The sequence below is a fragment of the Pipistrellus kuhlii genome, unplaced genomic scaffold, assembly GCF_014108245.1.
Source record: "Pipistrellus kuhlii isolate mPipKuh1 unplaced genomic scaffold, mPipKuh1.p scaffold_m20_p_7, whole genome shotgun sequence".
NCBI classification, from domain to species: Eukaryota; Metazoa; Chordata; class Mammalia; order Chiroptera; family Vespertilionidae; genus Pipistrellus; species Pipistrellus kuhlii.
The window spans coordinates 79632402-79657442 of record NW_023425573.1 but is presented as its reverse complement, the minus strand read 5'-3'; positions in this window follow the sequence as shown (position 1 = coordinate 79657442).

The window sequence follows — 25041 nt, the reverse complement described above, 5'->3', positions numbered from 1 at the left end:
TAAATGTGTCCTAGTTCCCAAACGACAGGTTGGAAATTGCTCTCAGGGACCATACATTGCATAGTGCAATATTTAGTGAACCTTTCAAAATCTGCTTAATAATGAACTCTTGCATGTTGACATGAGGCTAATGTAGGTTGTCCCTAGATTATAGTTCTGTTGAAATATGAACTTTTCTGAATAACTGAATGTCCTCAAGTAAGAAATGTAGACTTTCTGTGTAGACCCATTAGCAGATGCATGAATTGGAATTGTCTATTCCCTCCCAGAGTTGTCAATCCTAATATATAAAGAGCCAGGGGCCATCATGACCAAAACAATGGGACAGATGACTGAACACAGGCTGTGTGGGGCAACAAGGCTGGCAGGGGAGTTAGTGAGGAACCACCAAACAACTGAACAGCTGGCTACATGGGGTGACCAGGCTGGTAGGGGGAGCAGTTGGGAGTGACCATACCAGCAGGGGAACACTAAAAGGCAGCCAGTGGGAGGGGACAGTTAAGGGCAACCTGGCCACTGGGAGGGGCTGTAGGGGCAATCAGGTAGGCAGGCAGGTGAGCATTTAGGAGCTAGTGGAGAGAGATGTCCAACTTACTGATCGGGCCTAAACTAGCAGTTGGACATCCCCTGAGGGGTCCTAGATTGAAGAGGGTGCAGGCTGGGTTGAGGGGACCCCACCCCCTGTGCATGAATTTAATGCCCTAGGCCTCTAGTATACACTAATAAAAGATATATATGCAAATTGACCATCACTTCACAACACCCACCAGCCTATCAGGATTGAATATGCAAATTAACCCAATAAACATGGCAGCATCCCTTCCCCCACAGCTGCTCCGGGCCTCTGGGCAGCTTGCATGCAGGTGCAGAGTGGCTGAGCAGGGTGGGACATCTACTATGAGGGGGAGGTCAGGAGGTGGAGGGAGCTACAGGAGTGGTGCTCCCACCTGAGTGAAGACTCTGGCTGCAGTGAAGACTGAAGGTTCTGCCTGGAGCGAAGACAGAAAGTGGCATCCAGAACAAAGGCCTGGGTCCCGGGTGCCAGAGAAAAACTGATGCCAGCAGCCAGGAGAAGGAAGGCCTATTGCACGAATCTTCATGCAATGGGCCTCTAGTATATATATAAAAAGCCAGTGACCGTAATGCCTGAACAACTGAATGACCAGTCTTGCACTGCCCACCAGGGGGTAGATTTCAATGCAGGAGCTGCAGCCTGATGGTCAGTGCACTCCCACAGCAGGAGAGTCACTAAAGCCTCTCCTGCCTCTGGCAGGTGTCATCTTCAGCCAACAGACTGCAGTCCTATCGCGGGGTGGTAGGGGGATGGTAGGGGTGTAGTGGAAATGACCACAGATCAGCTGTCACTGGCCCTGGAGCTCTCCCTTCAGAACCTGCAGGTGCTGTGCAGCTGCGTATCCAGTGGGTATCCAATGTGGGCTCAGCAAAAACCCACAGAGGCGCTTCACAAACTACTGCCTAGGCCAGCCCCATCTCAAGAGCAGTGCTGGAGAAGTCCAGCCCAACGATCAGCGCCCACGTGTGTCTGCGAGTGAGCCTTCGCAACTTCCGCCTCCCACCCAGCCCAGGCCCCATTTCCTGGAAAGGTCTGGACCTGGCACCCAATACCGTTTCTGGGTCCGGCAGAGCGCTGGGCGGCTCTGGTGGGCAGAGGGACACCAGCAGGTGCTGGGTGACCTGTTTCGCCAGGCAGCCCCACACTTGGGCCGGGGGTTGCTTGGAAAAACCACACCCTATGCCCTGCAGGTACAATCTACTGCGAACAAAGGCAGTAACGCTGCCCCCTGGAACTCCCTCTCAGGCTTCAGGGCCATGTTCCACCCCTTAGATACAGTGTTCCTTTGGATGTGGAACTGAAATATTAAGAACATGCCTTACCAGGGACCTTGATCCCTCCTTCCTTCCTACCACAACCAGCTGCCATCACACCCTTCCTGGGCCTGGCCTGCAAGCTGGCTCCCTCTGGGCTCCACGTTCCCCACAGATCCCCGGTGGCTCCTGAGGGCGGGTAGGCCCTCGGATGGCAGCTCCTGTGGATGGATACCCACCACCCCCACCCTGCAATGCTGATACCAGTCCTGGGAACACCCACAGCTCAGCCAGAACCTGACGTGAGGCACACACCCCATAAGCCTACAGGTACAATCTCTAGAGAACTGATTAAAAGCAGACACTCAGAATAACCAGGATGAGCTCTTGGAACTCTGCCAAGGATATAGAGAGAAAATCTTGTCCCTTACCTATTGCCCCAGAGCTACAGAGGAAGGCAGCAATATAAAAATGGCCACAAGGGGGCGACTCACAATGGGGGCAAAAGTCAGAGAGATGGATCTGAAAGGTGGGGATGTGGGAGAGATAGCACCCCTCCCTCCAAGACTCCCAACTTTGTATTGTTCACCTCTGAGCACCTCTTCTCCAGCTCTGAGTGGTGGAAAGCAGAAAGCGTTCAGCACGGCCCAAGGTGTTCACTGGGGAACACTGTCCCCACTCCCCCCTCCCAAGGTGCGACCCTGGCCGCAGAAGGTACATTTGGAAAAGATTTTTTAGGAAGCTGCGGGGAGGAGGACAGACTCTATCTCCCCCACCCCCCCACCCCACTCCACACACACACACACACACACACACACACACACACACACACCATGACTTCCCAGCAGCTCAGGAAAATTCCCTGGGCATGCTGGCACGGGCTCCCAATTTCCTTTCAATGTGCAGGAATCGTGCACCAGCCCATTAGTACTCATATAAAAGGATGAGATCTGCCAAAACCGGTTTGGCTCAGTGGATAGAACTTTGGCCTGCAGATTGAAAGGTCCTGGGTTCGATTCCAGTCAAGGGCATGCACCTTGTTTGCGGGCACATCCCCAGTAGCTGATCAATGATTTTCTCTCATCGGTATTTCTAACTCTCTATCCCTCTCTCTTCCTCTGTAAAAAATCAATAAAATATATTAAAAAATAATAAAAGAGAAATAAAAGGATGAGTTCTGGTCAGTGAATTTTTCTATTTATTTACTTATGTTTGCATTGCTCTTCTGTAAAGCAAGTAAAGAATGGGTGCCCAGAGTCCAGTAGTCATGCCTGTGATTAACTAGTGACAAAAAGTTACAAGGTTAGTGCTAATCAAATAAGGAGCAGGGTTCAAATAAACAGTCTTTGACCCAGATTAAAAAGGTTGGCCCGGAAAGGGGCAGAATGAAGAAGGAATGAACATTGTGTCATTCATCCAGATTGCCATGACCATACTTGAAGAATTTCTAAACCTAACATAGTTTTCATTCACCACCCCGCATGTTCCTGGGCTCACTCCTTTACTGTGAGCGGTGTACACAGGAGATGCCAACTGTAAGACATTACTTGGCACAGAGCAGTTCGGAAGGCTACCACCAAGCATGCCCATGCCACTGGGAGACAGAGCAGATGTTGAAGAGCACTGTTGAAGATGCTCTAATCAAGAAAGTGTTGCATGATCTTATTTTAGGAAAAATGAATCAGATTTTGAAGGTGATAGGTTTTAATTTACATCATTGTGCTGTTATATATACTCTATATCCATGGTTGGCAAACTAGTTCGCGAGCCAAATGCGGCTCTTTGGTCCCTTAAGTGTGGCTCTTCCACAAAATATCACAGTCTGGGAGAGTCTATTTTGAAGAAGTGGTGTTAGAAGAAGTTTAAGTTTAAAAAATTTGGCTCTCAAAAGAAATTTCAATCATTGTACTGTTGATATTTGGCTCTGTTGACTAATGAGTTTGCCGACCACTGCTCTATATGATCTCAGGGAGCATTTTAAACTTCCTGCATTCAGTGTTCTCAGCTGTAAAATGAGGATAATACCACCAACACTTGCAGGGACACTAATAGGACTAAACAAGAGCACAGTTTTCAATGACTCAGGGAGAATATGGATAGGACAACAGTGCCTGACAGTCTGCTGCTGGTTGATGGTAGCTTCTTTTTGTTCATCTATGGGAGTTCTCCCAACTACTTAATTTTAATCCACATTATGTCCCCCAGATAGACCTTCCTCCACTCTTTCGTTGCCTATATGCTCCTTAAAATTGGTCTTTCAAGACATTTGGCTATTTAAAATGCCCCTCTGTGCTTTGAGACACTCAAAAGGAAACATTTCATAAGGCAGTAATGAGTGTCTCTATGTTGATGACTTGTCTAGAACAAAAATGTAGCTAGAAGAACAATCATCACATTTGGTTTTTCACAGCAGAAGTTTCTAAAATTCATGCCATCAGAGGAATGTCAATTTTGCTTTTAAGAATAATGTGTAAGCTGGGAGTTACAAAGTGATTGGGAAATTAAGTGGCCTGTGGCCATTGGAGAAGGAGTCTTCACAGTGCAAATGTCCATGTTCCACAAAAGCAAGGAGTCAGGCTGCACTGAATCATCTGATGGATTTTGGATCAATGATGCAATCAAGTGAAGGTCTCTGGTCATGTTTGCGGAAGAATTCTCCATTCACATTCCAAGTCACTCCATCCCCTTTAGTTGAATTGTGAGTGACTTCAAGGGCAATTTATTTGAGTTCCTTCCAAATAGTGCATTCTCATTTATTTATGTCTTAACCTAGGTCTTCTAAATCTAGGATGAGCCCATAATTCTGCAGCTGACAGGTTAGCAGTCCTCACATACATGGATGCAAACTTTTAACTCTATAGTTCTTTAGTTACTTATATGTATTGGCTGAATCTCATAAAAACATTCTGATTTACTCTTTCCAATTACCCCTTAAGAAACTAGACATTTATAAAGAGAACCAAGATGCTGGCATAAGTAAACACCTATACTTGCTGCTTCTCACAACCACATCAAAATTGCAGCTAAAAGGCAGAACAACTACCACCCAGAACCGTGGGAAAACTCAGTGGAAGTTCCACAACTAGAGAGGTGAAGGAAAAGCATTGAGGCTGGTAAGAGGCGCGGAGGCACAGAAAGTGCTGGCACTTGGATGTGCTGCTCTTTTAATCGGGAGAGAGATACAAGCTCCCAATTGTTCTGAACTCCAGTTCTGGGTGAGACTCTGGGGGACTCAGACACTTTCAGGGAGAAACTGGTCTGTCTGATATAGGGACAGCAATGCAAGGGTGGCTTTCTCTTAGAGGTGTTCACATTGATCATTGTTCCAGCACAGAGGAGTGGAGGGCATGAGATGAGGAGACCCAGGGACCTCTCTAGTACAGGACTGACTATCAGCCATTGCTGTTTGCTCGGTCCTCGTGATTCCCAAAGAGACACTGCCCCTTCCCATTTACAATCCCACCCAAGCTGTGTGCATTGGCTTTTGCATATGAATGGCCTGTTTTTTCTCCACCTAAAACTTGTGGAACTGGAGCTGGATCAGAGAGCCCCAGAGCTTCCAAAAGAAGGCCCAAGGCCTGGCAGTAGCAGCCAACCTTGCTTCACAGCTGGGCCTTGTTTGGGCACTTCCAAACCCCATACAAAGAGGAGGAATCTGCAAATATCTCTGTAGCTCCTGCTGTGTGGCCACAGACAGTGGCTGATCTTGCACCACTTTGGAGATCCAAGAGCCAGTGTATCCAATAGTCAGTGTGAGACCATATGGGATTACAACTCTTCACATTCATAAGAGACACACTCAAAGGGAAGACTCAGTGAGCACCAAAGCTCCACTGAAGCAAGTTCTTCCCCAAAAGGGTGTCTCCTGCACAATAGATCTTTCCGTGTAGACACAGCTGGTCCTCACAGCAAATTGACCTGGATGTCAATTCCTTCTAGTGATACCAACAGTGATAAGGGTTAACTACCATAAGACTGTGCAAACAGCCCACAAAGGGGTGCACCAAGAGCATCCACCTCAGGTGACTGGGGAGGCTGAGTTATTGGGCCCTATAGGACACCTACTACAGAAGGCCACTCTATCAACTCAAGGAGACTTAGCAGCTATCCAGTACAAAGAAAAAACACACGGAAGCAGCCAAAATGTGGAGACAAAGAAACAAGTCACAAATGAAATAAATGGATGAAAGCAAAATACTGGATATAGAGATCAAAACCACAGCTTTAAGGTTATTTAAGAATCTTCTAGAAAAATCTGAGAAATTTAGTGAGACCCTCAAGAATATGAAAATGGACCAATAACAAATTAAGAATACACTGATTAAAATAAAGAATAATATACAGAGATTCAACAGCAGACAAGAGGATCCCAAGAATCAAGTAAAAGATTTGAAATATGAAGAAGCAAAAAACACCAAACTGGAAAAGAAAAAAGAATCCAAAAATATGAAAATAGTGTAAGGAACTTCTGGGACAACTTCAAGCATACCAACATCTGAATTATGGGGGTGAGGATAAAAAGAAAAATAAAGTAAATAATATCATATCCTATGAAGATACATCTTGAAAATGCCTAAAGAAAGTTGTCATTTTTTTCATGGTGAAGGAACTGGAGTCTGTTGATGAAAACACCTTGGTGGCAGTGGTGACTGGCAGTGGCTGCAGCAGCGGGGTGATGGTGCTGGCGCCTTCCCCTGATCAGCCTGGTCGCCTCCAGCAAAGGGAGGCCAGACTGTGGCTTATGTCTGCTCCCAACAGGAAGTGAGCCTAAGCCATCAGTAGGACATCCCTGAGGGCTCCCAGTATGTGAGAGGGGCAGGCTGGCCTGAGTACCCCTCCCCAGTGCACAAATTTTGTGTACCGGGCCCCTAGTTGTAATTATAAATATCAATGAATTTTTGCTAAGTGAACACAACTTTGTAACCAGCCCCACCAACCCAGATTATTCATTTTCTGAGTGAGGAATATGCTTATTGATACAAGCCTAGTGTATTCTAGGTTTACTTGTTGTGTAATTTCATTACAGAAAAATCTGACTAATGCACTAGTTAATGGGGAAAATAATAATATGAGCTTGGCTTACAGATGCCCTGGTCATATGTTAGCAGTTGAGTTTATATTCTCTGCATCTCTACAACACCACTCCTAATGGCCTTCAAAGACAGTAATGAGGCCTGGCAGAATAGCTCAGTTTGGTTGAAGTGTTGTTCTAATATGCAAGGTTTGGGGTTTGATCCTTAATAAGGGAACATACAAGAAGAAATCAATTAACGCATAAATAAGAACAACAAATGGATATTTATTTTTCTTTTCATCTCTCCTCAAATCAATCAATCAATAAAATTTTTAAAGATAATAATGAAAGAACATCCACCAAGTAAACAGAATTTGAGGCAACATATCTGTTTTCTAATTTCCATAGAAGGATATATAGATGAACTTTGATTCACAGTTATCTAGTGATTCACACACACACACACAAAAAATAAATAAATAACAAGATTTAAAAAAAGACCTGTACCATTTGCAAAGTTCTAGTTAAGTAAACAATCTGAAGCATACTATCTGTTTCTTGCAACAATCCTGTGACATCCAAAGTGATATTGATGTTTATAAGATATTTGCCATAAATGAGATCAGCCTGTTACTACTGCACTGCTAGGTCACATCTTTATCACATTGGGTTTTTTATAGCATCTTATTTAAATTTAAAGTTGCAAGATGCTACAAAAAGTAAAACAGAGATACCGCTGTAGCCTTCACCCTGATTTCTCAAAGCCGTTGAGTTTTAAAAGATTGTTTTTCCCCAAACTTCTACTATTTTGCAAATTCTTTTATTTTCCCATGATACAGTTCTTTTCTTTCTTTTTTTTTATTTTATTATTCCCTTATACCAACCATGCTTATTTTATAATGCTCTAAGATTTAAATGTGTTATCTTTTAACTTTTGTAGTATTCACCCCCAAGTTTGGTGTTTTGTGAATTGCTTGGCCACCTGGTCATCTAGTGTGTGATTTCTGGACCTACGTATAAAGCTCTATTTAGTACTGGTTTCTTCTTTAGTGCCCTCCCCTTCAGCTGTGAAAAGGTTCATGCAACATGGATGAACATTGTCTCTGCTAGAAGTATGTCATCACAAACCTCAGGACAGAATCTAAATGATGACACAAGAGAAGAATGATTGCAAAAGCAGTCTCTGGGGATGCGGGCTGACAGAGCACAGGGAGGGAACCGGCCCCAGCAGCGAGGGACAGTGACCAGCCGCTAGGCTGCAGCCTGAGGGAGCGTAGGTTCTGGCCCGTTCACGGGGCGGCATGAACATTATTTATTCATAAGAGTGTTTTTGAATAGCATCTTCAAACAGCAAAGACAAAAAGGCAGGAGCAATTAAAGCAGGTGATAATCTAAGTAAGGTCTGAATTTTTTAAAATTCTGTTGTTTTACCTGGAACAGTGTGGGTACTATGCTAGGTAGCTACGGTAGTTCCCCTCTTCTGATAGGCTGATGACATCAAACCAGAAAAAATACAATTATTTATTCTATTATAAACATAAATTCACAAAGAGGAAAAGGTATCAATCAACACCTGCATTTTGAAATTTTAGTAGTCAAAAGAAATTAAAATTATTATTCTTATTTTGCAATTTCGTAGCTGTTTCATTTACAAGATCTGTACAATTGTATTTGTGTGCGTGTGTGTTTGTTTTCTTTTTCTTCGCGCTGTGGAATGTGCCAGTACCATTGACCTTATTATAATGATGAAACCTCTGAGGCAACTAAGATTGATTTTTTACTTGGAAGAAGAGCTCACAGGTCAGAAGAAGTCCATTTAAAATTGCAAGGGTTTACAAGTGACAGCAATAAAAGGAAAATAAATGTATTTTACACTTAGTAAATTAAGATAAGCCCCATTTCACATTAAAAGCATTTTTAAATCCTGAAGCTTTTTCCCCCATTAATCAGAAGAATATATAGCACCTCTTAGACCAAAGGTTTTTGATGCTAAAAAGCTTGTGTTCAAATTTTAACTCTGCCATTTACTAACTGTGCCATTCTGGCAAATATTTTTAATTGTCTTAATTATATCTATCTATCTATCATCTATCTGTCATCTATCTATGCACACACACAACAAATACTTAATTCAACAAAATTTTATATCATAATTTAATAATAAATACTCTTGTACAAATATGTGCAATAAATACAAAAGAAATTTATTAAGCAATTACATATTTCTAATTAATCAATAAAAAACCACAGATGCCACAATATTAGAAAAATTGTACTATTGAACAGCTTATTTTCAGAAGTAATACAAATATCAATAATCTGAGAGTACAGATTAGGTGGTTAATAGAATGAGATTTGTCTTGTATATGAATGGTACTGAAGGGGAAGGACGAGTTGGTTGTAGACACCATCATGACACACTACACACAGCACACACCCAACTGGAAGGTTCTTTGATGCCTGAGCACATTCTGTGTTGCTTGTTCAAACTGACATGGTTTGTGTCAGAAAAACAGTACAGAACGCTTTAAGGTGGTGAGACCTCGTGACACCAGAAAAGGATCAGTACATCTCATGCTGTCCCGCTGGCATGGCTCAGTGGTTGAGTGTGTACTTATGAACCAGGAGGTCATGATTCGATTCCCGGTCAGGATACATGCCCGGCTTGCAGGCTCCATCCCCAGTGTGGGGCATGTAGGAGGCAGCTGAGCCATGATTCTCTTATCATTGTGTTTCTATCTCTCTCTCCATTCCTCTCAGAAATCAATAAAAATATATTTTGAGAAAATGGAACTGTTAAAAATGGCATAAAAAATCACAAAGCCCTTTAGCTCTCCTAAAAGAGAAAATGAATTTAATTTTCATTAAATAAACGCCACTTCATGCTTTCAACAGAGACTATGAATTATAGCTAGGAAAATAATAAGCCAAGTCATAGTTTTACCATTTCCCATAAATACATCAGATGCTACTAGTTCAGAAAATATAAAACATCTATGGAAAGACAAACATAAAAGGAAAAATCCATAATTAATCTCTGCTAAGAAGAAAGAAAGTACACATATTTTCATTAATTAACATACTACCCCTAAGTATCAACCACAAGACAAAAACATAATAAAAATGAATTAAATGTCATTAGACAATTAAAAATACTAAAGACTGTCAAAATTTATAAATTTAAAAACTCAGAATACAACTGAACATATAAAAGGGAAATGTAAAATAAAACAAGAAAAACTGAAGAGAAAGATAAATCATCTGAGAACTGAAGTCTGAATTCAAGATGTTGAAGAGATAATAGTTTTTAATAAAAGTCTAAATTGAGATTAGGAAGATTAATGAAAACAACTAAATATTTAAAAATAAAATCATAGAGGAAGTAATAAAAGTGAAAGAGAAAGTAGAAAATAAAGAAAATGGGTGCACACACACAAAGAAAGTACTCAGCAAAGAATAGCAAATTGGTATATAAGTGGAACTGTTATTTAAAAATAATGATATCCTGCCGGGACCGATTTGGCTCAATGGATAGAGCGTCAGCTTGGGGACTGAAGGGTCCTGGGTTCGATTCCGGTCAGGGGCATGTACCTTGGTTGCGGGCATATCCCCAGTAGGGGGTGTGCAAGAGGCAGCTGATCGATGACTCTCTCTCATCGATGTTTCTAACTCTCTATCTCCCTCCCTTCCTCTCTGTATAAAATCAATAAAAAATATATTTAAAAAAATAAAAAAATAAAAATAAAAATAATGATATCCTACATAATAAAGGGCTAATATGCAAATGATCATCACATCCTCGCACCTTGGCACCCTCACACTCTAGCGCTGGGTGCCGAGGACCTGAAACTGTCCCAAGGGACCTGAGGCTACAACCCCCACCCCAGTGTTAGGGCTGGGGGACCAGAGGCCACACCCCCTACCTGGCTGGGCTTGATGAGGGTAGGGCTGGCCTGGCCTGGGGCTGGGTCTCACGTGATGTCGAGGTGCATGTGGATGGGGGGGGCCTTGACTCTGTGTCCCAAAGTGTACCCAGACTCTGACAAGAGGGAGCTTTTCATATACATTTTACTAATTTTCTTCATCTCTGATACTTCTATTATAAAGGGCAAATAGCAATATTAAAATGTTTCCTCTAATTAATTCCCTTTTAATGTGCATGAATTTTGTATATATATTTATAGGATATATATATATAATCTCCAAAAATAGAAAGCGATATAAAGATCTAAATACTAAATGGGTGCACACTTTACCTGAGAACATAGACTGGTCAACTACAAAATACACCTTAGCACTAATTTATATATGACCCCTTAGAAAACAGAACAAGCTACACTGAGGGGAAGAAAACAGAAGAGAAGTGATTTTGCAGGAGCCGGGCAGAAAGCAGAGTGCAGGAGAAAATGTGTCAGACAGGGAGGAAGGGGAGGCAATGCTCACGGCTGTGGAAAGGCAGCACCAGGGCCACAAGCCCCTCCCCAACCTTTGCCCTCATCTAAGTTAGCCACTGTCTGACTACTCCCTGAGGTTAATTTTGCTTTTTCTGAGTCTATTAATATATAAATGGAGTCCTACAGGACACACTCTTTTATTTCTAGCTTCTTTTGCTCAACTCTATATTTGTGTTATCCATTTATGTCTTTTTTGCAGCAATCATTTATTTTATTTTCATTGCTGATAGTGAAAATTGCAGCAATGATGTTTCTATGTCTCTCCATTACTCTCTGAAATCACTGATTACATGCTATTTTTTAAATATATTTTATTGATTTTTTACAGAGAGAAAGGGAGAGGGTTAGAGTTAGAAACATTGATGAGAAAGAAACTGCCTCCTGCACACTCCCTATTGAGGATGTGCCTGCAACTAAGGCACATGCCCTTGACCCGAATTGAACCTGGGACCTTTCAGTCCACAGGCCGACGCTCTATCCAGTGAACCATACCGAATTCGGCTACACACTATTTTTTATTTATTCTAGTGTTTATGAATAAAGCTCCAAGTTTGGGGTATTCTGAATAGTGCTATTATCCGTGTACCTACCCTGTTTCCCCAAAAATAAGACAGTGTCTTATATCGATATTAATTTTTGCTCCCAAAGATGCGCTAGGTCTTATTTTCAGGGGATGTCTTATTTTTCCATGAAGAATATGGAACACATTTATTGTTAAATGAAAATAAAGGAAATTTATTACCTGTATACGGTACGGTAGTACGGTAGTTGTCAACACAAACCAGACAAACTGTGAATCCTACAGTATCAAGAATTTACTCATTTATTCAATGACAATCATGTCATCATCTTCTGGAACATCATCATAACACTCCAATTCCTGAATTTCCTGGTGGATTTCTTGTGACTCCATTTCTTTCAGAATCAGTGGACCAAATCTCTCATGTCTAGCCTAGGGAGGCCTTATTTTCGGGGGATGCCTTATATTTCACTCAGAAGGAAACCTGTACGTAGGTCTTATTTTCGGGGAAGCACGGTGTTGTGTGGCAGCATTGTCCCCTTACTGCGGGGACACACACAGCAGAACGGCTCAGTCCCAGGAGACCCACCAGGGAGTTTCCGCAGAACTCTGCCCCACATGCTGGGCCCCCAGGGCACAGCTCTCTGCCTCCTCCAGAGGAGCCTGCTCCAGCATGTCCCTGATGGCAGCGGAGACCAAACACCTCTCCGCTTTCACTATTGTGACTTTCTCTTTTTAAAGATGTTTGCAACTTTTTACTCATTTTTAACTTGTTTGTCTGCTTTTTTAATAACACAAGCTATTTTTATATTCTATTTACAAAATATTAATAATTATCATAGATATATTTTCATTATACATGCAAATATATTTAGTGAAACCATCTGTGGCTGCCCAGTTTATGGCTTTGTTTTTCACAATCTTAATGGTTATTATTATTTTTAATATATCTTTATTGATTTCAGAGAGGAAAAGAGAAACAGAAACATCAATGATGTGAGAGAACCATTGATTGGCTGCCTCCTGTATGTCCCCTCCTGGGATGAAACCCACTACCCAGGCATGTGCCCTTAACCAGAATCGAACCTGGGATGCTTCAGTCCGCAGGCTGATGCTCTATCTACTGAGCCAAACTGTCTAGGGCTTAATGATTGCTTTTTATCATATGTTCTTAATTTTAATAAAGTTAATGCCTACTTTTTTGGTATGAGTGCATATATACAGGGTGTCCCCAGAAATGCATACACACTTTAACAACTGACAGCTCAATTTTGAAAATGAAATGTATTTTAATAAACACTGCCTTTATAATTATGCAAGGTGTGTATACATTTTGGGAAGATACTTATGGCTTGGGCATGGGCTATATTTGGTTTTGTACTTATATATTTACATTATTGAATATTAAATTTACTCACGATATAAAATGCCTTGTGTCCAGAGAAAAGACTCATTTCTATTTTTCATTTCTTCAATTTCCACATTCTCTGATAGATTACTACTATTATCTATTTCTTGTGTGTCTTTCCAGATATAATCTTTACTTAGATAATACATAGGAATGTGAACATATTCCCCTTCTTGTGTTTCTCTTATAAACATAAAGAAAACAGGTAAACATGGAGTGAAACAAGATAAGCATGCATCTTGCTTTTCTGTAAAACATTGAGATTTCCTGGTCATCCAGTTTTGTTTGAACCACATTTATGCACATTCCAGGCAGGCAGTCTCCTGCTACCACAGAGCATTTCAGGGACTGCTCTCCCATGTGCATGCTTTCCTGGCGGAGGAGGACTCCGCAGACTGGTCCAGAGGGTGACATTGTGTGTCAGAGGATGGGCACATTGATGATTTTGAGAGATATTGCCCAGCTTTTCTCTGCGGGGGCTGTAAAACCTGACAAGCTAGTCCGTGGAGGGAGCAAGGGTCCGTTTTCCCACAGCCTCACCAAACTGTTAGCAAGCTTTTTGTTTTTTGCTAATTAGATAGTGAAAGATACATTTCATGGTTTTTATTTTATGTGTTCATTACCATGCGTGAGGAGAAGTCTTTTTAATGGACTTATTTTGAGAGCAGTGTTAGTTTGCAGTGAAGGTGAGGAGCAGGTGCAGGGAGCTCCCCGCTCCTCCTCACTCAGGCACAGTCTCCTCCCCCTCACCCGGTTAAACCAGATAAGCATGCATCTTGCCCTGGATGCCATTGTGCTGCCACTGATGAAGCTGCATCAGAACAACTTGTCATCCTTACAGAGCTCACGGTTCAGCTTGCTCTGGGTGGTGTGTATTCTGTGAGTGCAGACACATGTCAGGCATGCATCTGTACCATCACCATATAGGAAGCAGTTCACTGCCCGCACAGCCTCTGCACCTAACAGTCCATCTCCCTGCCCTCCCAACAACCACCGGCCTTATACTCTCCAGTTTGCTCATTCCAAGAGGTCCTATAGTTGAAATCACACTCCATGTAGCCTTTTTAATTTGTCTCCTTTTAGTGCTGATGAGCATTAAAGGTTCCTTCATGTTCTTTTCATGGTTTGGTAGCTCAATTATGTCCAGTGCTGAACACTATTGCATTGCCTGGACTTTCCTAAGTTTAGTGATTCATTTACCTGCTGAAGGGCATTTTGGATGCTTCCAAATTTTGTCAATTATAAATAAAACTGCAGGTTTTTGTATGCTCATAAGTTTTCAACTCATTTTGATAAAATCCAAGGAGTGTAATTGTAGATTGTATGGTAAAGAGAATGTTTGGTTTGTAAGAGACTTTCAAACTCTCTTCCAAAAGGTGGTTGCAGTATTTTGCATTTCCACTGCAATGAAGGAGAGTTTGTTTTTCTACATTTTTGTCAGCATTTGGTGCTCTCACAGTTTTGGATTTTGGTCATTTAAATTGGTTTGTGGTGTTATAATCTGTAATTCATTAATCATATGGGATGTCGAGCATCATTTCATATGTTATTTGCTAACTATCAGGTCTTTTGCTCATTTTAAATTAGGTTGTTTTCTCATGGTTGACTTTTAAGAGTTTAGGCCCAGCAGGCCCGACTCAGTGGTTAAACGTCGACCAATGAACAGGAGATCACAGTTTGATTCCTGATCAGGTTATATGCCTGGGTTGTGGGCTCAATTCCCAGTGTGGGGTGTGCAGAAGTCAGCCAATCAATGATTCTCTCTCATCATTGATGTTTCTATCTTACTCTCCCTCTTTTTTCCTTTCTGAAATCAATAAAAATATATATTTTAAAAAGAGTTCTTTGTATATTGTAAATAACCATTGTTCATCAGATACAACTCTTGCAACTATTTTCTCTAATTCTGTGGCTTGTCTGCTCATTCATACACACACACACACACACACACACACACACACACACTCACACACACACATACACATACACAGTAGAGGCCCGGTGCACAGGGATTGAGCTAAAACCCGCTCTCTGACATCCACCAAAGGGTCCCAGATTGTGAGAGGGTTCAGGCCAGACTGAAGGACCCTACCAGTGCATGATCAGAGCTGGAGAGGGATTGCAAAAAAGTTCCAGGGTATGTCCAGCCTGTCTCACCCAATCCCAATCAGCCAGACCCCAACAGCAAGCTAACCTACCAGTCAGAGCATCTGCCCCCTGGTGATCAATGCACATCATAGCAACTGGTCAAGCAGTCAATCAGTCAGACTTTTAGCATATTAGGCTTCTATTATATAGAATATTGAATAGCCATCTACTTTTTTTCTATGAACTGTCTATTCAAATCTCTTGATGTGCTTGAATTCTGGCAGAGCGGACAGAGGCTTGGGGGTATTGGCAGAGATATACAGAGAGAAACAGAATTGTGTGGCTTGAGGACAAGGGCTGGAGGGTTGGCCACCACTGCCCCAGGATTGGGCCATCCTCTTTCCTTGCTGACTGGTTCCATCTTCCTGTGATGTGCCCTCTCCACACAGCCGAACTTGAATCTCAATATCTACATTTTTATTTTCTCATGGTTAGTGTCTTTTAAAAAGAAAGTATTAACCCAAGGTGGAGAAGATATTATCTTATTTACATCTAGAGTTTTAATTTATTTTTCCACCTTTCATTCACATATACATCTTCAGTTCATCTGGAAAGGATTTTAAAAAATATATATTTTATTGAATTTTCACAGAGAGGAAGGGAGAGGGATAGAGAGTTAGAAACATCGATGAGAATCATCGACCAGCTGCCTCCTGCACACCCCCTACCAGGGATGTGCCCGCAACCAATGTACATGCCCTTTGACTGGAATCAAACTTGGCACCTTTCAATCAGCAGACTGTCTAACCACTGAGCCAAACCGGTTTGGGCTGAAAAGGATTTTTAATTTATGGTGTAAGTTAGAGGTTCTTTTTCTCTTAGTTACAGCACAATTTCTAAAAAATAACACATTAACTTCAACAGAACCTTGTCACAAGTCCAGAAAGTGTGTTTGTGTATCTGTTTCTAGACAGACATGTTTCTCTGTCATTGGTTTATACATCTTTGTAAGAACAGTGTTGAATATCTTGAGCTTTCTGTGTTTCCCTGCAGTTTTAATTGCTTTAATAAGTATAACACAATTCATATAGTTTGTCTTTGTATATCCATAGCATATAATATTATTCAGCAACAAAGAATGTATAAAATATTGATAAACACAACAATCTGATAAGCTGAAAATTATTTTTAAAATATTTTAATTTACTTTTTTTTAGAGAAAGAAGTGAGAAGATATGAGAGAGAAACATTGATGTTAGAGTGAAACAGCAATCGGCTATTGCTGAAAGTTCCTCACCAGAAATTGAGCCCCCAATCCAGGCATGTGCTCTGACTAGGAATCAAACTGACAACCTTTCAATGCATGGAGGATGACCAACCAACTGAACCACACTGGCCAGGGCTGAAAATTATTTTGAGTAAGACTAACCAATACCAAATATTTACACATGTATAGTCATATATATATATATATATGACATTCTGAAATGACAAAATTTGGAGAGTTTACTAGTATTTTTCCCAGGGATTAAAAAGGGGATAGATGTAGGGGGCGATAGTTGGTGTGTCTGAAAACCGGTAACATAACAGATCATTTTGGTTGTGTGCTCCAGAGCTTGGCTTTATCAAAGTTGTCAATATGCTTTTAGACATTGTGTTATAGTTTTGCTAGATGTTATCATTGGTGAAAGCTGGGTAAAAGCTACACAGGTTATCTCTGTATTATTTTTCATAGTAACAATTGCATGTGGAACTACAATTATCTCAAAATTTTCATTGAACAAAAATTTAGAAAAGAAAAAAAATGTAAAGGAATAAGTTGAAAATAGGTTTTGTGTGCCCCAAGAGGGCAGGAGGAGGTGACACACTCTGAAGAACCAAGAGTGCTTGCAAACATGTTAATCTATAATCTCAAACCAGAATGAAGACCTAGATAACCTACATTTATCCCACATTGAGTTAGTTAATACATCTTCACCAAATGAAATCTCCATTTAACAAAGCAAAAGCACAGAGAAAGTAATTTTCTTTAATTTCGCTAACTATTGAGCTAAATGACTTATAAAGTAAGCTCTTCTGTGATATTCCTGAGATCACAACTCCAAGAACTCTCAGCAGTGAAAAGGCAGAGACAGGTCTGAGCCTCACTGCTTGATAGTCACTTCACCTCTAAAACTCTAATATATGGTACCTGTCACATGAGAACCACAATACTCTTCATAATGAAAAGTACAATTACTTTAAATGTTAAATAAATATCCAGGTAAAAATAAAAGTATCCACGCTGATGAATTTTTCAAGTGTCGAGCTTATTGAAGAATTAAAGCAATGTTTTACCAGAGGAGATGGTTCTTCTATGGTGTCACAGGAAATTAATTCCAGAGACAAGAGACACATGCACAAGAGGTCCTAAGCACAGGATTTATTGGTGTGAAATCAGGGGCAGGCTCGGGGTAGAAGAGGCAAAAATCATGGTGATGGGAGCTTGCCTCACCCGGGCTGCCTCGATTAGGAAAGGAAGTTACAGATGCAAAAGGAGACTCCTTCAAGCCCCCTGCTTTCCTAGTTGTGGGTCTTGGGGGGACCCTTAGAGTTAAGGAGAAAAGAAAGCAAAGCTATGGCCCAAGAGAAGGAGAGGCGTGCAGGATGCAGATGCTCCCTTGAAGAGCTCTTCCCGGCAGGCCCAGCAGCAGAAGCCGGTCCGCAGTCAGTCTGCCCCAGTCACACCAAGCCCAATGCTCAGCCATGGCCAGGTGTCAACTCTGTCTCGCTTCGGGAAGTCCAGTTTGGGGGCTTCAGGTCCCAGAGGGCAGTGCCATCACCAGGCATCCAGCGCTCTGGTAGGCCAGCACAGGCTCTGATCCCTGCTGTGCCCTGGCCCACCTGGCTTCCGTGAAGAGAGAGGGGCCTTGGTTAAGCTTCCTTGTATAGTCAAACCTCAGTTCCCCTCTTGGAAACTTGGATTCTCAACCAAATTGTTCATGAAAAATGTCTCAGTTGTTGACAGAAACTTCAATTTTCAACCTAACAACCCTTTCATACTGATACCTTATCATGCATGACCAAAACTGTCTCTCAGGCAACAAACCAAGGAGAGGATGCTTTGTTGCAGGTGAAATTGAAGATTAGCACAATGTTAAACATAAGAGGCCATCCGGAGTGCCAATGTTGTAAGGGTGTGAAGTGCTCACAAAACCACCACAGGCTCTTCTGAGGTAGGAAAAGGGTCCTTAAAAGTAAGGCAATTAGCCGGTGGCTGCATTTCAGAAGCAGCGATACGTGAAAAAGCTCAGATGCTGCATACTGACTTGAAAGACACCCCTAGAACTAGGTGGGATAAATTTAGGAAAAGACGTGTTTATGGATTAAACAGTGTACTGTATAGAAGCAAGTTTAAAATGGAATGGGTGAATCCCATTTACATTATGTCTAATGGGGAAAAATGATTTCGTTTTCTAAAAAACGGCTTCCCTCTTCAGGATTGGGCTAAGTTTGAGAACAAAGGTTTCACCGTGTTTCCCTGGGCCTGGGAGAGGGCAGGTTTTCTTTCAAACCAGCCAGCCTGTGTCCTGGAGTGTGCCATCTTCCCCCTGATTTCCCCAGGTTTGTCTTCTCCCCTTTATGGTGCCACCTAGGCTTTTCCTGCCCAGTGCAAGTCCTTCCCCTGAGCCACCTTCCCCCTCCCCTTGCCAGTGGGCCTGATGCCTGTTGAGCTTAGTCAGGCTTGGTCAGATACCTGCTTCTGATTGGTTTCCCCTCCCTTTTTGTTAATATTAACTAACTGGCCACTATAACAAACGTGATGTATTAAATGTTTAAGCATGTATTTCTTTAAAATTTTTAATTCACTTTTTTTAAGAGAGAGAGGAAAGAAGAGGGAGGGAGAGAAACATCCATGTGGGAGAGAAACAGCAATGGACTGCCTCCTGTACACCCCCTACAGGATCAAGCCCACAACCCACAACCAGGCATATGCCCTGGCCAGGAACTGACTGGCAATCTTTAGATGCATGGGGCAACGCCCAGCCCATTGAGCCACACTGGCCAGAGCTAAACCATGTTTTCTCATATATTTTTTTGGGGGGGACAAGGGAGTGTTGCTTTGGGTGACAGTGTTAAATAATTAAAGAAATTAATTATCATATTTGTACCTAAACCTATTTTAATTGACATTACTATGACATTCAGGGAAATTTTATTAGCAAGCCCTTTGTAAACATAGTTATGCAAAAATGTACCATAAAATTAATTAATAACAGCTATTTTATTCAACTGTATGACAATTCAGAATTCAGAAAAAACACTCATTTATATTACTGAAAGGTTATCTAATCTTTTGAATTCTGAACTTCATCTGTTTCTGCATAGTTGAAAAGTTATGTATTCCTAAGTGATAATATTTTTAGTCTGAATTTCTACTTTATACTTTTAAATTGTCTAAATGAAATTTGGAGGAATTTTTGTTTTGTTTAATTATTTGGGTTTTGTTGCATGATTTCTTACAGCATTGTTACATGTACTGCATTAGGAATATTTGGAGGATGAAGCTCGATCTCCACATACCATGTCCCTCTATTTACCAGGTGCACTGGACAGTTTAATTCTGTTTCCACTACCTTTTAAATACACATTTATTGATTTTTTAGAAAGAGCGAAAGGAGTGGGAGGAGGGGAGAGAGGGAGGGATAGAAACTTTGATTGGTTGCCTCCCCTACACACCCTGACTGGAACCAGACTTGGGCCCTGACCAGGAATGAGCTGGCGACCTTTCTGTGTACAGGAACGTCATTCAGACAACTGAGCCACAGCAGCCAGGGCCATTCCCACTACCTGCTAGGTTAGCCCATGTCTCTGCCTCCAGCTCAGAGCTCCTGGTCATCCTGTATAAAGTTACAAGAGTCAACTTCCTTTAGCCCTGTCTTCACATTCACAGTCTCATGTGCAAAGGTCTGTGCTTCCACTGCCTAAACACATCTCAGATGCTATCCTAGAAATCAGTCCCATTTTGCCTTGCATTTAATTAGCTAATGTGAAGGAAATGTTTACTAATCCACAGGTGCATATCATACTTTTAAAGATTCTCCTGAATGAAATTGAAAGTAGATGTTTCCCTAACGTTTCTGTTGATTGAAGTCTTGTGTGAACTGGAATTCAAATCAGAAATTCTTCATAATACTTTTTCTCAGTCTAATTAACCTTTGCCATGACCCTCTGTAATTATTATTTGCATCTTTACAGTAGTTGTTAAAGATCACTTATATATGTCTAATAGTATATATTATTTCCCATGTTTTAAGAAGCCAGCATCATGTATGAGTCACTGAGACAACCTTTTGAGTATCAGGTACACAAGGGCTAATATATTTGATGCTGCCTTGTCATGTTCAACTCAAAAGCTAAATGTATACCAGGTCTCAAATAATTCTGGCTAGCACCTTTTGAAGATAGATGATGAAATTCCTATTTATGAAGAAGGTGATTGCCTCATCGCTAATGAAAGAAAAAATAAAAATAAAACAAGAACAGTTCTAAGAAAGAGAGAAATGTAGGTTGGAAAGAGGCCAGGGTAAGAACGGTTGACTAATACAACTTGGAGGCTATAGTGTTACTGTGGACAGTTAGTTAGATATAAGAGAACGGAAGGGCAAACAGGGAATCAGACAACAGATCAAGCTGGACTAACTAGGAAGGTCAGTGTCACAGTCACGCAGGCCTCCAGGAAGGCAGGAAAGACTTGTTCATCACCCCAGAGAGCCCGTGGTACTGTTCTGCTGGATGAATGGGGAGGACTCAGAGAAGGAAATTTTCTTTTCCTGGGAACATGCACAACAGAGACCAAAATGGGGCCATACAGGGGAGGGGACCAGCCTAGGGAAAGGTCAGATAGGATGAGGGCATAAAACCCCAGAAGATTCACGAAGGGGATGGGGAGAGGGCACAGGCACAGCCCCGGGAAAAGAAAGGAATGAGTTTGGATGGTTGGGAATAAAGCCTGCTCTTTTCCAAACCCAAGAAAATACAGGGAAGCTTAGCAAGGATCTCTCAAAAACATAATTAATTAAATATAATTAATGTTTAGATTTTCAACATAGTAGACCAAATATCTATTCTTATCTCAACATGCCATTGAGAGAAACATTAAAAACATATTCAATCCTACAGAAATAATGCAGTTAGGATTTTTTTTTTTCAACTGTGAGTTATGTGCCCCAAATCAATATATCACTTTTTGCTTTCCAAAATATTTTTATATGTAGTTACTGTGATACAGAAATTTTGAATTACATATTTTAGGAATGCACATTTTCCTTTCACAACTGGAAAAAAAAATACTGGCCTATAATCTATTGCCAATGATAAGAATAAGTAAAATTATTTTCTCATTCTGAATTGTATCTTTTTTCTTACTCAGCTATTTTAAAATAGAGTTTTAGAAGAAGCTCAACTAATATTCCTAAACTGTTTGGGGGCTAATAAATGTAATACTTTTCTCTCACCTTTTAAGGTTTTCTGGCTGGGCTAATAAATTGACAGAGAAAAATTAACAGGAGAAACTCAAAGTTTAATACCTGTGCGTTAGAAATTCACTAGACATGATAAAGCCATGAAAATTCCTAGGACAGTGAGGTGATGTTGTGTGTATAAGCTATTTTGGACCAAGGGGAGAAGAAGGAGAACGGTGTGTGTGTGTGTGTGTGTGTGTGTGTGTGTGTGTGTGTAGGGGAGAGGGTCTCATCTCTCCCAGTTGTTAGTAAAAGAGGGTTTCTTGCACTGTCCCAATGTCTGAGGCTTGCTTGGGAGCATGTAATATTGAAGAAAGCTTTATTTTTGTGAAATTAAAACCGTGAGTTTCCAAGATTTCATTTCTCTCCGTCAAAACCCCATCTTGCCTTTGGCAGGGCTGAAATCAGAGCCCATGTGCAGACTGTCCTTCCCCATCTGCCCAGTTCATCCAGCAGCACAAGGCTGGCCTCCCACTGCAGCCCAGCAGGCTCTTGTGTAGGGACCACATGTCTACATTGCTGGGGGAGACATGGGTGGATTCAAGGAAGCCAAGAGCAAGCCAAGAGCACAAGGAGAGAGAACTTTGTGTGGGAGCTTATGTGCACACCTGCAGTGGCCACGCACATTCTGGACAATTACCTCTGTTAAGAGTGTGACTGACGGAAAGTACCCGCCCTGTGTCACTCCAGCCTTGCTGGCACGCCTCCACCTTCCCTCTGTGGATCCCCTCCGCCTCGTCCCGTGGGGTCAGTAGTGGGGTGGTTCCCAGCGGTGCAGCTGCAGCTTCCGGCTGAAGCTGCCCCCATGGCGCTCCTGCAGCGCCCGCTCGCTTTGCTCCTCTCCTGTGACTGATGACTCGCTCCTTCCAATGTGTCGCAGGCCGCTGTGGAAAGTGGAGCACTCATGGCATAAAAAAACCCCAGTGGGCCACCGTAGAGAGCTAGCGGGCAGCTGCCCTAAGCCTTCCCAGTTTCCACACTTACCCCAAATGACTCCAAGGTGACATCCTGGGATCTCCTTCTTGAAGAGGTTTCTCTGAATCTCTGGGCAGGAAAGGAGGGAGGGTGAATGGTTCTTTTTGAGTCTTATTTCTATTTAATACACAGCTTAAATACACAGCAATGTCCCGAAAAGCAGCGTCAGTGTGGCAGAATGTCGGTCCCTTTACCATATACTCTTCTTTTGATATATGTATGAATTTGATTTTTTTTCTGTATTTTAAATAATTAGAATCACTCTAGCTGGTTTGGCTCAGTGGATAGAGCTTTGGTCTGTGGACTCAAGGGTCCTGGGTTCAATTCCTGTCAAGGGCACATGCCCAGGTTTCAGGCTTGATCTCCAGTAGGGGTTGTGCAGAAGGCAGCCAATCAGTGATTCTCTCTCATAATTTATGTTTCTATCTCTCCCTCTCCTGTCCTCTCTGAAATCAATAAAACTATATTAAAAGTTAGAATCAAGTGTTCTAGAATAATAAGGTACTTTTTATTGTATCATAATGTCATAATCGGGGCTTCTAACTCTTCAATTCAGAAATTTATTGAGAATTCAAATTAAGTACAAGATAGAAGAAAATGTTCTTGCTCCATGCATATTATATCCAATAAAGCAAAACATACAAGCATCTTGGAAAATGTTGAAGTTTTTATGAAGTATAGTAAATGGAAAGTAATTTGCAGTATGTATTTCTTATTACTAAGCCAAGTTATAAAAATGTCTATGAAATTCTCTATAAGAACTTATATAAATTGATTTATTTAATGAACATTAAACAAAAGTGACATTCATCAATTCACTACTGACCAGTAACTATTACACTATTACTTACTTATCATATAAAATTGCAAGATTCTCCTTTGTTCAAGAAACATAATAAAAACTCTTTAAGCAATAATAACTTATTTTTAGAATGGTAGATGTGCCTTGAAAAATCAAGGAAACATTTTAAACCTGTTAGGACAGGTAGCTAGCTTTATGTGAGGCTGAAAGCAAAAGATAATTAAGTAATTAGCTTACTAATCTGGGAAGTGGAAGCAAGTATCAGGGCAGCATCCCATTGAGTTTGCTGGTGAACAATAGAATAAAGACTTATTCACACTCAGACTCACAGACTTACTTCTGGGAATGGACAGGAAAATCTCCCTGGAGGCACCAACAGGGTACCCAACTCCCAGAGGGAGGCAGAGGGGAGATTCCTGGCGGGGGCGGGGGGGCGGGGGGGGGGGGGGGGGGGGGGGGGGGGGGGGGGGGGGAGGGGTTGTGCCTTAGGAACCAGATGCCTTACCCAACCTCTTGGACATGCGCAGTGAGAGCCAGGGTAATGACACAGAGTGAGGGGACTCAGCCCAGGAACTGGACAAGTAATCAGATGGGAGAGAGGGCCAAGAACCCCAGGAGGCCCAGGAAAAGGGTTTGCTGAGAGGAGAGTCTGACCCAGCCAGGGAAAATTCAGGAAATTGGGTTGGATGGTTTGAATGGAATTAATAGGCACCTATGTCCCCAAAGGTGTGTAAAATCCCTTAACCCCAAGCAAAATCTTGCCATCACTTTTAAAGTTCTCCACATGTGTGCCTTTTGAAATTATCTTCTCTCAACACCACAAAAATACTGTTTTCCTTTTCACCAGTAAAAATAACTGCACTCACAGTTTGGCAAAGTATTTCAATTATTTTTCATTAATAATTTTGTAATAACCCGCCCTGCCCCCCAAGAAAAAAAGTGCTTCAGATAAATGTCAGTCAGTTAGTAGTAACTCCCTTGTTAAGGCTTAGTGGTACGTTTGTTTACATGCTTAACATGAGGATTTGGAGTCCTCATTTGTGTTTAAAATTTTAAAAATAAAAAGTAAGAAAATTTCAAGAAAGTCATAATTTTGAATATGTTCTAAAATTATTCTGATAATAAAAATAATCAGAAATGATAAGTTTCTATTTGGCAATTCTTAATTTATTTTGACAGCTCAGAATATATGACATTTTCACTGAATCAAGCATTTGATTGTTATGGCTGAGGGGTGAGTATTGGACAGCTGACAAGGAGCAGTTGAAATCAGCTCTGAAAGGTGGGTGACTCATGAAAGCAACAAAGCAGCGAGAGCAATAAATGAAGCCCAATTTACTTAGACCACCTGTTAAATACAAAATTGGTGCTGTATATTCATCTTAATTTTGTAAAAAACCTGTTTTTCTTAATTCATGCCAGTCTGGGATAAAACTAGTGTCATAAGAAA